General features: G+C 40.8%; 1 long non-coding RNA gene across 1 annotated transcript in view; it reads left to right on the top strand.

The window, feature by feature from the left end:
* The window catches only part of LOC132393699 (uncharacterized), a 185,522-nt gene extending 172,076 nt beyond the window's left edge, over positions 1-13,446 (top strand). The window contains exon 3 of the long non-coding RNA XR_009512043.1: positions 13,424-13,446. This is a non-coding gene — a long non-coding RNA (uncharacterized LOC132393699). The remainder of the gene's footprint in view (positions 1-13,423) is intronic.
* The last annotated feature ends 3,150 nt before the right edge of the window (positions 13,447-16,596 follow it).

Here is a 16,596-nt window from a genome sequence, read left to right as displayed (position 1 = left end):
CTTGACAGGTAAGACTAGTGGCTGTGAAACAATCTCAGTTTCTGGGGCCTTCTCCATGGTGGTTTTTGGAGATAACTCTGGGAAGGTAGGCAGTGGTTCTGATAAATATTTTCCTTCCTTTTTCTTCTTCTAGCTTATGCATTTTGATCTTGGGAAGGTACATTAAGTTCACTGGAGTAGTCTCTTACTAATCCATCTATTGCTCCCTTTATGATCTGATCCTGCTCTTGGCTTCCTCATCCATAATATCATCTGACAAATCCTCTGTTTTTGTACTCCATTAACACCTTTCTTTTTGACTTTTTGTTCATCCAACTGGACTTAGGTCTTTGCATCTACTTTTGCAAGAAGCTTTTTGTCTCCCACTTGAAGTCCATGCAATAATCTTCATGCATACAGAGTAAATTCTGGTTCTTTATATTCACAAAATGCAAATGGTTGCAACTTTCCTGAAGCTCCTTGAACTCCCTTCCAGCTTAAAACCAAGCCTCATTCCACCAATAACTGCCTTATTAACATTTCCAAAGCTTTCTCCGGTATGTGACTACTAAACCGTTGTAGTCAGACCACTGCTTTTGTCACTTCCACGATTCCTCTGAATAGCATGGCCCTTCCATGTTCAATTTGCTTTCCATCCAGAGGCACTGAGTTTGGTACCAACATCTGTTTGCTCTCTATTGGGCAACGGTTCATGGTGTCAAGCATGGAGACAGTTGTGACACCATCAATCAACTTTCTTTATTTGCTTTCAGTCGATTCTATTACAGGGGACATGGCATGCAAATGAGTCATAGTCATAGAGACATAGAAAATTACAGTATAGAACCAGGCCCTTTGGCCTATCTAGTCCATGCTGAACCATTTAAATTGCCTACTTCCATCTATCTGCACTGGGACCATAGCCATCCATACCCCTACCATCCATGTACCAATCCAAACTTCTCTTAAATGTTGAAATCAAGCTGACATGCACCACTTGCACTGGCCCTCCACACTCTCAGGACCCTCAGAAAAAAAGAAGTTTCCCCTCATGTTCCCCTAAAACCTTTCACCCTTAACCCATGACCTCTAGTTGTGGTCCCATGCAACCACAGTGGAAAAAGCCTGCTTGCATTTGCTTTATCTATACCCCTCATAATTTTGTATATCAAATCTCCTCTCAATCTTTCATGTCCCGGGGAATAAAGTCCTAACCTATTCAATCTTTCCATATAACTTAGGTCTTCCATTACCAGCAAAATTCTTGCAACTTTTCTCTGTCCTCTTTCTGCACAACAGCAAAAGATGATGTGATTATGTGATCATTGTAATCAATTATGTGGCATTGAGGAACAAGTGTTTATAATAAGTAATTAATTTCTTAAATTAAGCCTGTAATTCCTCAGCTGCCCACTTCCTCACCATCCACTTCATCTTTATTGCCCCTTTAGAAGCAACACTGCCCCTGGGGTGGGGGAGGGCAATATTACCCACTTAGGAGATGGCCGGTTTACATTAATGGATCAATGGTGTTGAGGTCAAGAAGCTTCAAGCTCCTAGGAGTGAGCATCTCATATAGGCTGTCCTAACCCAATCATGCTGACACCATGACAATGTCAGTTCACCAGCACATCCACTTCCTTGGGATGCTAAAAAAATCTTCCATGTCCCCTTTGACCCTCACCAACTTTTACAGATGCACCATAAATAGATGCACCATTCTGTACAGCCACGTCATGAAAACCAGCCTCCTATCCATGGACTGTCTGCAGAACGGATTACCAAGGAAATAGAAAGTACACTTCTCACTGCCTTCGTAATCTGTTCTGCAGACAGTCCACAGACGAAAGGCTGGCTTAGTAAAGCAGCCAACATAAGCAAAGACCACATGCAGTCTAGATGTTCTTTCTTCTCCTTGCTCCTATCTGCTCTTTAAGAAAATATGTAAGATACAAAAGCCTGAAAGTATACTACTAGGCTCAAGGACAGCTTCTGTCCTGCTGTTAAAAGACTACTGAACAGTCCCCTTGTACAATAAGGGGACTGTTAACCTCACATTCTACCTCTTGGCCATATCATGGTCTTGCACTTTATTGTCTGCCTCGACTGCACTTTCTCACTATCTGAAGCACTCCATTCTACACTCTGTTATTGCTTCTCTCTTGTACTAGCTCATGCACTGATGTGATGAAATTGTCTGTATGGATGTCATGCAGAACAAAGTTTTTCTCTGTACTTTGGTGCATGTGACAACAATAAACCAACTTACCAAATTTACCAATCTATTGTAGTTATAGTGTCTGTAAGGTCTTACCAAGAAAATTGCCTTTCATTACAATTTATATTGATTTTTCACAAAATGTATTGCAAGGTTAGTGGACTCATATTTACTCCATGTTAAAATTGTGTCGCTTAAAGCTAAATTCTTTTGATGCATATTGGTTTCTGCACTGGTCAATTAATGTGTGTGTTGTTCCCTTAATAAGCTCTTTTGGTAAGGAGAAATGAGAGACAGTGGATGAAATTTGCAGAAAAATGTAAACTGCTGGATGTAGAGGCTAAACTGATGTGTTAATGTTTTGGGCCAAGACCCTGCATTAGGACTTGGAGGAATGAGGAAAGATGGACAAGTTATGGAAGTATGGGAGAGGGGTGGAACAGGAGATAATAGGTGAATGATAGAATCAGACAGGGGTAATGGTGGGCATATGAAACCAAGTGGGAAATATGGAGTGGATGGAAAATAGAAACAAAGGGTGTGGACTACCTGAAACTGGAAAGGCCAATGTTTATACTATTGCATTCTAGATCACCAAGTGGAACATGAGGTGATTTTCTTTTAGTTTGCTCAAGGACATGGGTGTTCTACAAAATGTTCACCCCATCCACATTGGTGCTGTTGATGCTGAAGAGTCCTCCTCACATGAATCAAATGTAATTGTCCTGGTTAAAGGAGATGCAGGTGCACTTTTACCTCACGTGGAAGGACTTTTCAGGGTGTAGCTTCTCTACATCATCCACCTCTACATTGGCAAGACCAAGCACAGACTTGGCAACAGTTTTGCAGAGTATCTGCACTCAATGTGCAACACACATCTCGAGCTATTAGTTGGACATCATTTCAACTCCTCTTCCCATTCCCAAACTAACTTGCCTGATCTTGGCATTCTCCATTGCCAGGGTTTTGCTAACTACAAACTAGAACTACTGTACCTCCCATCCTATTCAGGTTGCCAATAACCCACTGCCATGAAAGGTGAATATTCCAATTTCACATAACTCACTGTCCTTGTATTCCTTTCCCACCCTTACCATTGATACTTCAAAGTAGCAAGTGAGAAAGACCAAGATTGTTGCAGAGTGGGAGCCATTTAAAAACAAGTCTTGCTGGTCGTGAGCTTTATCTGAGGCAATAAAAAAAATCGTGGTATCAGCGGAGCAGCCATTTTGGGAGTGGGTCAGTGTTAGAGTGGAGATTTTGGCTCAACAGGCCTCAGCGTGAACAGGTAGAGGCCACCTTGCTTCTGCTTCATTTGGAATTATTTATTTTGTTTGTAGAACTCAGGCTTGAGACATTGGAGCCAAAGGTATAACAAGATCAGCAAAAGGAGGCTGTGTAAGTGAGCTAGATGAGTGTGAAACTCAGAGAGAATGCACAGGTAAGAGCAGGTAAGCTTTTTTGTTGTCTTTAAATCCTTAGTCCTTAATTCAGTGTTGGGAGGATGGTTGAGCAGTGGAATGCCCCTCCTGTAAGAGGTGGAATTTCAGGGTACCTAACAGTCTCCATGATGACTACATCTGTGGGAAGTGGATCAGACTTCAGCTCCTCACTGACCAGGTCAGGCAAATGGAGCTGGAACTGAATATACCCAGTACCATATGGAAGCTGAAAACCTCATGGAAGAAACTTATGCTGAGGTTGCCACATCTAAAGTGCAAGCTTCATACAGCAGATGGATGCCAACCAGGAGACGTAAGGGGAGTAAGCAGTCAGTGTATGATTTACCTGTGGGGACTCCTCCCAGCAACAAGTATACCCCCTTGCTTATTGCTGGTGGGGGGAGATGACCTATCAAGGCACAGCAGCAATAGCCTGGCCAGTGGCACTGTGGCAGGTTCTGAGGCTCAGCAGGGAAAGGTAAAGTCAGGCAGAGTGATAGTGATAAGAGACTGAATAGTCATGGGGATGGATAGGAGATTTGTGGCCAGGATGGTGTGTTGTCTCCAAGGGGCTAATGCCCAGGATGTTTCAGAACGGGGGAGGGTGAGCAGCCGGAGGCCGTGATGTACATTGGCACCAATGACACAGGTAGAAAGGGGGAAGAGGTTCCACACAGTGAGTTAAGGGAGTTAGGAAAGAGGCCAAAAAGCAGGACCTCCGAGGTAGCAATCTCTGTTTACTCCTGGAGCCATGTGCTAGTCAGGGCAGGAATAGGATGATGCTACCGATGAATGAGTGGCCGAAGAACTGGTGCAGGGTACAATGTCTTCGGTTCAGTTCTTGTCATTGGCACATCTTCTCGAGCAGAAATGACCTGCGCAAGAGGGATGGGCTACACCCGAGTGGGAGGGGACCCAATATCCTAGGAAGGAGGTTTGCTAGTGCTGATCGAGAAGGTTAAGCTAGTTTGGCAGGATTTGGGAACCAGAGCACCTCATCAAAGGTGGAGGGATGGAGAAGAAGGTCGATTTCAGGACCAGTAAAAACAGGGAGGAAGAAATTAATAAAAATGAAGGGATGGATAGTTTGAGGTGTGTGTATTTTAATGTTAGGAGTATCATGGGTAAAGGTGATGAACATAGAGCATGAATCAGTACATGGAACTACAATGTTGTGGCAATTACAGAGATTTGGTTGAGAGAGGCGCAGGAATGGGTGATTAATGTCCCAGAATTTTCATGTTTTAGAAAAGATAGAGAGGGAAGTAAAAAAGTTGGGGTGGGTGGGGGGGGGGAATTGGACTACTAATTAGGGACAATATCACAGCTACACAGAGGAGATATAATGGAGGACTTATCCACTGAGTCTATATGAGTAGAGCTCAAAAATAGGAAGGATGCAATCACTCTGATGGGAGTGTACTACAGATGCCCAATATCAACCAGGATGCTGAAGAACAGATATGGAATCAGATTAACGGAAGGTGTAAACACAATAGGGTTGTTGCCATGGGGAACTTCAACATCTCTAATATAAACAGAGTCTTCCTTAGTGTGAGAAGTTTAAATGGGGCAGAAGTTTCTAGGTGCCTCCAGAAGGGTTTCTTAAGTCAATATGTAGATAGTCCAACAAAGAGGAGGGGCTGTACTGGGCCTGGTGCTGAGTAATGAGCCTGGCGAGGTGACCAGCCTTTCAGTGGGTGAGCAGTTAGGGAACAGTGACTGCAATTCCTTAAGTTTTAAGATACCAATAGATAAGGATATGTATGGACCTTGCGAGAGGGCATTAAGTTGAAGAAGGGAAAATTATGAGAGCTTTACACACAAAATGTTAAAGGAATTCAGCAGATCAGGCAGCTTCTATGGAAATGAATAAACTATTGTTTTTTTGGGTCAAGACCCTTCTTCAGGATTGGAAAGACAGGGGAATGATGCCAGAATAAATAGGTAAGGGGAGGGAAAGGAGGACTAGCTCGAAGGTGATAGGTGAAGCCAGGTGGGTGGAAATGTAAAAGGCTGAAGCAGAGTGGACTATGGGAGAAAGGGAAGAAGGAGGGGCACCAGGGGGAGGTGATCGGCAGGTGTGGAGAAGAGGTAAGCGGCCAGATGGGGAATAGAAGAGAAAAGGAGGAAGGGAAGAAATTACCGGAAGGAGGAACTGATGTTCATGCCATCTTGTTGGAGGCTACCTAGACAGAATATGAGGTGTTGCTCCTTGTTTGTCACCATGGCAAACGAGGAAGCCAGGGACAGACATGTCAGTACAGGAATGGGGATAGGAATGAAAGTGTTGTGGAATTCCACTTATGGTGGATAGAGTGGACGTGCTCAACAAAGCGGTCCACCAATTTACATCGAGCACACCAATGTAAAGAGACCACATTGGGAGCATTGGATATAATACACGGCCCAAACAGATTCACAGGTGAAGTGTTGCCTCACCTGGAAGGACTGTTTGGGTCTGGATTGGAGTTAAAGGAGGAGGAGATTGGGTAGGTGAATCATTTCTGTCACTTGCAGGGATATATGTCAGGAGGGAGATCAGAGAGGAGGGTCGAATGGAAAAGGGGATCACAGAAGGGGTGATCCCTGCAGAAGATTGGGGAGGAAGTAAGATCCCATTGAAGATAATGGAAATTGTGGAAAAATATGTGTTTGATGTGAAGGCTCATGAGGTGGTTGGTGAGGACAAGAGAAACTCTATCCCTGTTAATGTTGCAGGAAGATGGGATGAGTGCAAATGTCCAGGAAATGAAGGAGATGCAGGTGAGGGCAACATTAATGTGGAGGAAGAAAAACCCCATTCTTTGAAGAAGGAGGACATCTCTGATGTTCCAGAAAGAAAAGCCTCAGCCTAGGAAACAAAGAAACTAAGTATTTACCCTGCCTTTAAATTCACTTGGTTCATCTCTGACACCTCTCCTCTCTTTCTTGATCTCTCCATCTCTACCTCTGGAGACAAGCTGTCTACTGACATCTTTTATAAACATACCGATTCCCACAGCTATATTGATTATACCTCTTCAAATCCTGTCTTCTTTTTTTTTAAACTTTTTTTATTGCATTTTTAAATGATTCTGTAAAGATTCTCAATTCCTTCATCTGCACCAATGCTCAGCTTTGATTCTCTTATACCTTAACCCATTTCCCATCCCATAATATTATTCCTGATCCCTGACCAATCCATAATTGGATCAGCCATGATTGAATGGCAGAACAGACTCAATGGGTCAAATGGCCTAGATCTGCTTCTATGTCTTATGGTCTTATAATTGACCTCATCCTCTGATTTATGAACATCTGTTTTTCTTCAACCTGAATCCCTGACCCTTTAATGCTAAGTTCCTCCAAATCCACTGTTTTCAGACACCATACCTGAAGACTAAGAATGACCCCCCTCCCACCCCACCAGTCATCTGCTTGAACAGTCAGGGACTTATTCTACTCCTCCACATTTTTTCTCCAGTCCTGCTGAAGGGCTTCAGCCTGAATCATCGACTGTACTCTTTTCCTAGATGTTGCCTGGCCTGCTGAGTTCCTCCAGCATTCTGTGTGTGCTGCTCAGATCTCCAGTATCTGCAGATTTTCTCTTGTTTGAGTAGGGCCTTATTTTAGCTGGAGATCTGCAATTACTGGTGTTCTGCAGGGATCTGTACTGGAACCTCTACTCTTTGTGATGTTTATAAATGACATAGATGAAATGTAAACAGGTGATATGAAGATCGGTTGAGCTGTGGATAGCATAGAAGACTGGCAAAGAATACAGCAGGATATAGACCATTTGTAGATACGGGCAGAGAAATAACAGATGGAGTTTGACCTGGCCAAATGTGAAGTATTGCACCTTGGTTGGTGAATGTGAAAAGACACTTAAGGGAAGACCTTTAACAGTGTCAATGAGCAGAAGGATCTTGGGATCCATGTTCATAGCTCTTGGAAGGTGGCTACACCAGATTCTAAGGTGGCTAAGAAGGCATATGGCATGTGTTCCTTTATTAGTCAAGGCATTGAATTCAAAAGTCAGGAATTTATTAAACTCCAGTACAGCTTCTGGAGTATTGTTGACAGTTCTGATCACCTCATTACAGGAAGGATGTTGAGGTATTCGATAGGGTGAAAAGTGGTTGATCAGGATGCTGCCTGGTTTAGAGAGTTGGACAAATTTGGGTTGTTTTCTCCAGAGTGGCCGAGGCTGAGGGGAAATCTGATAGAGGTTTATAAAATTATGATAGTAAATAGACTGGATCTTGTTCCCAGGGGTGAAATGTCTAATACCAGAAGGCATGCATTTCAGGTGAGAGGGGTTACTTTCAAAGAAAATGTTAATGTCAAGTATTTTACACAGTGTATCGTGGGTACCTGGATTCTGCTTCCTGGGGCGGTGGTAGAGGCTGATACATTAGTGACTTTTAAAAAATGTTGAGATAGGCACATGAATGTAAAGCAAAGAGAAGGATGTGGGTATTGTGTAGGCAGAGGAGAATAGTTTATTGATTATTAATATAATTGGTTTAGCACAACATTACAGGCTGAAGGACTTGTTCCTGTGTTCCATGTTCCACCATTCTCACAGGTTGTCTCTCCTTGGAGTTTCTTTTCTATCCCCACCGTCTGGGTTCACTTATAGAACATAGAACAATACGGCACAGTACAGGCCCTTCGGCCCACAATGTTGTGCCAGTTCTTAAACACTGCCTCCCATATAACCCTCCACCTTAAATTCCTCCATATACCTGTCTAGTAGTCTCTTAAGTTTCACTAGTGTATCTGCCTCCACCACTAACTCAGACAATGCATTCCACGCTCCAACCACTCTCTGAGTAAAAAGCCTTCCTCTAATATTCCCATTGAACTTCCCTCCCCTTACCTTAAAACCATGTCCTCTTGTATTGAGCAGTGGTGCCCTGGGGAAGAGGCACTGGCTGTCCACTCTATCTATTCCTCTTATAATCTGGTCCCCTCCTGCCCTGCACATTCTGGATGTCTTTCCTTTTCATCTCCTCTGCCTCTGCACTCCCCCAACCCCCTACCCAGTTTTGACACAGATCATGATCTGAAACATCAACACAAGGTTTCAAGAAATTATTATATTTTTAAGTTGCTAATATACCCATACAATGTTGAAACTATTTATATATGTTTAAAATAAAAACAACATTGGAAATGATTAATTTACACCTTTTAATTTATTATTAATTGTCCTTGTCATGCTTCAGTATTGGTGTTGAAATTATGCTTATTCTAATTTAAATGCAGAGCTGATGCCTCAGTGCAAAATACCTGAACTCTTCAATAATTCAGCTATGCCACCTTGAACAGGTCACCTAGCAATGAAGGAGTACTCCGCTGGCTTTACATTGGCAGCTGAAGCCTGAACAGTGCTTCATAATTCAAAATGCGTCATAAAATCAGAACACCTTAATGCATCTTAACACAGCATCTAATTTTCTTAGGCATCCAGCCCATTCAGTTAGTAGGCATGCTGGTTACTAAGTTTAAAATATGAGGACCTTGGAAAATGAAAAGACCAAAAGAATTTCTCTTTAATCAATGTAATTTCAGAACAAAGAGGAACAAAAAGAATGCTGAAGAAAGAAGTAGGGTGGCTTGGAATAAAATGAGGCACAGAGAGAATAAAAGGACAGGAAAAGAAATATGAGGGAGGAAGATACAGAAATGATAGTAACGATTTCTTTTTAAATCCTCATAATCTCCAGGAACAGCATTCTACTTGCATGAATGAGACTATGGAGTTTCAATTGTTCCTTTACCAGGCTGCAGAGGTTGAACAGCGAGCAGGAGCAAAACTTGTTATTAAAATTTGCAAATACTAATTATTTTATTGTCACTGGTTCAAAATCCTGGAATTCCCTGTTCAATTGCACTGCAGAATGCTATCACCAGGAGAACTTTAGCAGCTTAAGAAGGCAGCCCATCACTGCCATCTCAAGGACAATTAAGGATGGGCTCCAAATGCTTACCATTTTGTTGACAGTTACATTTCTTAGAATGGTCCAACAAAAAAATAACATAATTAACTGAGAGTCCTAACCTGAAGTAATGAATTTAATGAGTAGAGCACAAATGTAACAATAAATCAAAACTCATTGAACTGTTTTTGTGAGCCTAACAGTGATATGTTATAAGTTTTCCTGCAATTTGTGGTGGTTTGAAATTCACGTATCCCTCCTCCTTCTCTAATCTATGGTTTGTGTCTTGAAATTACAATTATTTTACAAGGAAGTCTATTTTGTGTCATTCAGCTTACATCAACATTGAAAAGAGTTCCACATCTCTTCTCTCTCGAATCACTTTCTTTTGCACTACATAAACACCAGAGATTTGTTGGCAGCATGATAGCGTGGTGGTTAGCATAACGCTTTACAGTACAGGTTACTGGGGTTCAATTCCCGCCACTGCCTAAAGGAGTTTGTGTGTTCTCCCTGTGACCACATGGTTTTCCTCCAGGTGTCCTGGTTTCCTCCCACAGTTCAAGGACGTACTGGTTGGTAGGTTATTTGATCATTGTAAATTATCCTGCGATTAGTCTAGGGTTAAATTGGGAGATTGCTGGGCTGCACAGCTCAAAGTGTGGGTAAGGCCTGTTCTGCACTGTATCTCAATAAATAAATATCATTTAACAAAGAATAACAGAGCCAAAAGATACATCAACACTTTTAAAGCATACCTAAGTATTGAATTAGAGTTATGTGACTGATGCACCATCAATAACTCACACTGAGACGTAAAGCGAGATATCGGCTTTTATTGACTGGAAGAAGGAACCAGGAGTGAGTGTCTATCATACAATGTCCTGGAGACTGAGGCCGAGCGTCAGGCTTCAGATCTCCTTTATACAGGGGCCTGTGGGAGGAGCCACAGGAGCAGTCAACAGGGGCGTGTCCAGACAGGCACATAGTTCACCACAGTGACATAGTGGATGTGAATTTGGTTGAAGTAATAATTAGTTGCATTACACTTACTTTCATGTTTTCAAAATATTGATAAGTTATCTGAAAACTCAGCTGGTAATACAGACCTGGTCATCGATGCTTGAATTTTCTCCAATTTGATGTTCATCACAGTGCTAATGAAATAAAAATTGATGCGTGATCACAAAAAGCCCCAGTGCAAGATAACAAAAAAATTAATTTCTCTCAAAATCTTTCAATTTAAACATCACTGTAGAATAACCTGAATGCTAATATGGTAAAAGGAATGCAAAGCAAGAAAATTGAGCAAAATTGATAACATATCAATAAAATAGACTCATTCAAATTATTTCCAATAACATAGATGCAAAGTCAGACAAGAAAGAAATAATTTAATAATCAGGAAACAAAATCATTAAATGTGGACCTGGGAATCACAAATGCAATTTTTAAATATGGATGATACCATACTGGGATAAAAGTCAATACTGAGGAAGATTCCAACTTAACAAAAGATGATATTAAAATTTTTGCAGGTTGCTGTGTTAATGGTAAATGGCTTTCAAGGAAAGGTGAAATGTATAGGATTACAGGAAATACTAGAAAATCAAATAAGGGTTTAGTAATATATATCAATTGTGATAAATGAGATATTGTAAGTAGGTATTGTGGGAATATGAATACCACAGAATGTATGTACTCTTTGTTTTGATATATTTCAAATAACTTGCTGCAGCTAGACTATTCAGCCAATTGTGTTTCTTTTAGATTTTTTGATATAGCTGTCTTTGCTAATGGCCTATTAAACTTACTCTGATTTCAGCTATTCCTTTGTTTCAAAATAAAGCATTATAATCTGCATTCTGTGCTATGAAAAAAATATCCAAAGAAAATTTATTTTCAGAATCTGTATATGGTGCCATATACTGCCCTGAGGTTCATTTTCTTGCAGAACAAAGATTTTATAGTATTATCAATGAAAAACTAAACACAATCACTGACAGACAACCAAAGTGCTAAAGAAGACAAACTTTCAAAGGCAATAAAAAATAAATACTGAGAGTTGTAGAGTCCTTGAAAGTGACTTCATAGGTTGTGGAATCAGTTCAGTGTTGAGGGAGTGTAGTTATCCATTTTGGTTCAGGAGCATGATGGCTGAAGAGTAATAACTGTTCCAGAACTTGGTGGTGTGGAACGTAAGGCTCAGGTACCTTCTTCCCAATGGCAGCAGCGAGAAGAGAGCATGGCCATGATGGTGGGGGTTCTTGATGATGGATACAGCTTTCTTATGACAGTACTCCTTTTAGATGTGCTCAGTGGTGGGGAGGGATTTTCCCATGATGTATTCACCACTTCTTGTGGGCTTTTCCAGTCTTGAGCATTGGTGTTTCCATATCAGGCTGTGATGAAAGCAGACAGTATGCACTCCACTGTACATCTATAGAAATTTGTCAAAGTTTTTGATGACTTGCCAAATCTGTATAAAGTTCTAAGAAAGTAGAGGTGCTGCCATGCCTTCTTCAATGTGACACCTACACGCTGCTCCAGATCCTCTGATATGACAATGCCAAGGAACTTAAAGTTACTACCCTCTCCAATTGAGATCCCCTAATGATTACGGGCTTGTGGAGCCCCAGTTTCTTCCTCCAGTAATCAATAATTAGCTCTTTATTTTGCTGGCATTCAGTGAGATATAAATAAAAATAATTTTTAAAAAACTGATCTGTCACTTTATTCCTTGAGTATAGGAATAAGATTGGTTGACTTGGTATGAATGGAGAATTCAATGTACTTAGTTATGAAGAAAAATAATGAAACAACAAAGGATGGGGCAGACTGAAAGAGAAAGGAGATATGTACCTGAACAAAACCTTGAAGATAAAGTCTTAATCAATAGGAACTGTGGCAGAGTAAATGTAAAAACAAACATACATCAACAAGCATCTTGAAAGACAGTACCTAAACTTGCTCCTTGGGTTTTGCCTGAACACTGAAATATTTGAAGTAATCAGTGTTGTTTGCTCCAATATTTTGTTGTTTTTTGGTGAATGAAATAATATTAAGGAGTAGAACTTCACCTGGAAAAGCTTTTGGGCCCAGGGTTTTGTGGTACATTGATGTAAGAGCCCTTTCTGAGAAGCCTGGGGCTGACTGGAAGTTGGGCCTTTAGTTTTGTTAACCTCGCCCATCAATGCCTTTCAAAACAGATGGAACATGTGATGAGCTTGGATAGCATTCTGCTTTGTTTTCTCTAGGGAGATCAAGGTAAATCCAGTCAGCTTGTTTGGAAAAGAATGCAGTAGCTTTAAAGTTCAGGAGCACACAATTTTTTTTTTGGCTGGTGGCCATGACTCCGGTTCAGTGAGTTCCTCAGAACCTTGTTGCTTTGTTACTACCAATAATCTGTGGATGTGAAATGAGCAGAGAGCTTTTATCTGCATACTCAATTTTCAGCTTTAATTTTTAAAGTCAAATTGAAGAGGCACCAACACCCAATTTCAATCAAGCATTCTTAGAACGCAGAGATCTGGTTCCCAAAACTGAGTCTCATTTCCTTTCTTGTAATGCTGGTCCAATCTGATTTGTTATATTCCCATTGATGCATCCTTTGCATGAAACAGAGATGAGATTTGGGTGAAGGACATGATTTTGTGGTAAATAGGCATCAAAGCAGTTTCTACCTATTAATTATTCAATTCCTTTCCTCTTTGTTGTTCCTGAAGACTACTCTGCGGCTGAGAGAGTAGCTGGTGACCTTTTCCTGGACCTTACTTATGCTACTTTGTAATCATCAGCCAGGTAATGCAGGGGAGCAGCTGACAGATGACTAACCAGTTTAATTTTCTTTGCAGAATGTACCTAAACGCTACTTGACACATCCTTCAAAAGATTCAGCTGTGACCGAGAACACGGATCAGAGAATTGAAGCATGGTCTGGCTCCTTTTCAAATACAAATGGTAAACTAACTAAGATACAGCACATATAAATATCTGTTTAGTTGATTTGAGTGCTGATTAATCCCGTGCTAACTTAAATGGAGCTTAAGAACACCAATTTTATGCTGATTTGACTTGCAGGACACTAATCAGTGAAGTAGCCAGCATAATCAAAAAACCCACCCATTCTCTCTTTGCCCCACTTCATTCGAGCAGAAGATACAGAAGTCAGAAAGCATGTGCCACCAGGCTCAAGGACAGCATTTCCCCATTGTCATAAGACTATTAAATACTGTAGCTCCCTAGTGTAAGAAAATGGTCTCTTGACCTCACGATCTACCTCATGTTGATCTTGCACCTTATTGTTTACCTGCACAGCTCTTCCTCTGTTGCTGTTATACTTCAGTCTGCATTAAATTGCAGAATAAATTCTGCATTGTTGCTGTGTTACCTTGTTCTACCTCAATGCACTGCGTAATGGCCTATATGAGGCGTATGCCAAACAAGCTTTTTACTCTAAGTCAGTATACGTGGCAATAATAAACTAATTCTAATTACAAAATCTTTTTGGGTGTGTCGCTAATTCTTCCACCCAATGTAACCTGGCATTTTCAAGGTGATACTGGTTATGGTGTAAAGCCAACATCCCACCAATCCTATAGTTTTACCATTCAGTGGTAAGTTAGTATTCTTCTCCAACATTTTTGGAATATGTTGAAAAATATTACAGAATCATATTACAGATATGATGCAGGGAAAACCTTTTGGCCACAATATTTATGGGGAATTGGAGAAGGTGTGTGGGGAGAGACTGAAGATCCTGTTAAAGTAATGGTTAGGAAGGTCCTGCTAATCTTCGCACCAATGCCTCAGTAACCCTTTGTCTGATGGATGGTCTCTCTCAAGGACTGGGCTGAGGCAAACACTCCATAGAAGCAGCACACAGTGATAAGGATAGGGTTGGAAGGCTTGCAGTCAGGGCTGGAGGAGAAGCATTCCTACTCTTCCTGCCTAGGAAATTGTGACTATTGATACAGCTATGTATCTTATGGTCTCTGCAGTCGCATTTCAGTTTCGCTGTTCAACATTTCTGTACTGTGTCTACAAGGCATCATGAGTTAAATTTAATCAGATTTGCAACTGCACCTTCTCAGCTCAATTAAAATATGTTGCTCAAGTGTCTCCTCAGAAGGAAACCTGGATATCCAGATACTTAACATGAAAAAATTGCAATTGTATTGTGCTTGAGGTCAAGCTTTCCTTGGCTTTATTGCAGTGGGTTAATGTCAAGGATGGAATTTTTTAGGCGTACTATAATGATATTGGAATTGTGAATATGATATGACATTGTTGTTGGATTTTGAAGATGCAGTACCCCCTGTGAACCCACTTCTTCACTAAATTGCAGTTGACAGGAGCCACTAAAATACCCATGAGTCATGTATAAAGAGAGAGAAAGAGACTGAAAATTTGAAAATGGAATCGTCTGTCCGTATCAATTGATCCAGGGATGGATATCTGCGGACTGCGAGAGTGCAGCTCGAGCCTGCGGGTAATCAGAGGTAACGTGTGCTGACAGCATACAGTGGAACAATCGTAAAGAGGAGGCAAAATGTAAAGGCATGTAAGCTGGCTTAGAACACCAAAGGTAAAGCAGCCTTGGGACCTGCTGTGAAACTGATTTGAAAATTAAAATAGTCTGTAAAGGTGGGACACCATGTCAGAGAAGTTCTAAACTTTATTCCAGATTGCAGCTGAGCACACTGGGGTATTTGTAACTTTTCATGTTTTTTTTAAATGAAGGAAAAAGGAAGCTCAACCGACTTGAATGGACCTGTAAAATCTGAGCTCCATTTCTTAACTGGAATTAAATACCTGAATTCTTTGCAATGTATTCACTGCATAGATAATAAGAAATTTTTGGGGTGAAACCGATCTGTAAACATGATGAATTGGTGCTGGTGTTTACATATCTTCTGAATGAGCCATTGTACTAATCATGCATGCACTTGTTCTAATATCCCTTCATTCATATGGAAGTAAGATATTACAGATATTGCAAATCCAAATTAAAAAAACAAAACAAAACAGACCTACTCAGCAGGACGGCAGTATCAGCAATGAAAGAAAAAGGATTAAAATTTCCCAACAGATGGATTTGTAGAATGGCTGAGAGATGACTTTTTGGAGCAGACTGTGGCATAGCCCAGAAGGGAAAGGGCGTTTCTGAACTTGGTGTGTAATGAACCAGATTTGACGTGGGAGCTTAAGGTAAAGGAATCCTTGGAGACAGTGATCATAGTGTAATAGAGTTCACCCAGCAGTTTGCAAGGAAGAAGCTAAAATCAAGTGCATCAGTATCAAAAAGAAGTAAAGAGAATCATAGATGGATGAGAGAAGAGCTGGCCAAAGATAATTGGAAGAGGACACTAGCACGAGTGATGAAAGAACAGCGATGACTGAAATTTCTGAGAGTAATTTGGGAGGTGCAAAATGGATGCATCTAAAAGAAGTATTCTTAAGGGAAGATTTTGCAATGGTGGCTAACAAGACAGCATAAAAGCAAAAGAGAGGGTATATAATATAGTAACAAATATTGGGAAGTTAGAGCATCATGAAACTGTTGAAAAGCAATAGAACAAAATTAAAAAACAATAAGGAGAAAAAAGGTGAAATATGAAGATAAGCTAGCCAATAATATAAAAGAGGATTCCAGAAGTTTATTCAGATATATGAAGTGTATCAGAGAGGTGAGAGTGGATATCAGACTGCTAGAAAATGGGCTGCAGAGGTAGTAATGCAGGACAAGGAAATGTTGGATGAACTTAATAAATATTTACATCAGGTAGATACCTGCAGTGTGCCAGAATGTTAAGAGTGTCAGGGGGAGAAGTGTAGTTACTACTACTAGGGAGAAGGTGCTTGGGAAGCTGAAAGGTCTGAAGGTAGATAAGTCATCTTGACCAGAAGGACTACACTCCAGCATTCTGAAAGAGGTGGCTGAACAGATTGTTGAGGCATCAGCTGTGATTTTCAAGAATCATTGAATCATTGAATCATTGAACGGTTCCAGAGGACTGAAAATTTG

Source organism: Hypanus sabinus, chromosome 5 (genome assembly GCF_030144855.1).
Source record: "Hypanus sabinus isolate sHypSab1 chromosome 5, sHypSab1.hap1, whole genome shotgun sequence".
Classification (NCBI taxonomy): Eukaryota; Metazoa; Chordata; class Chondrichthyes; order Myliobatiformes; family Dasyatidae; genus Hypanus; species Hypanus sabinus.
The sequence above is the reverse complement of the archived record's forward strand: the minus strand, read 5'-3'. Positions and strand labels throughout refer to the sequence as shown.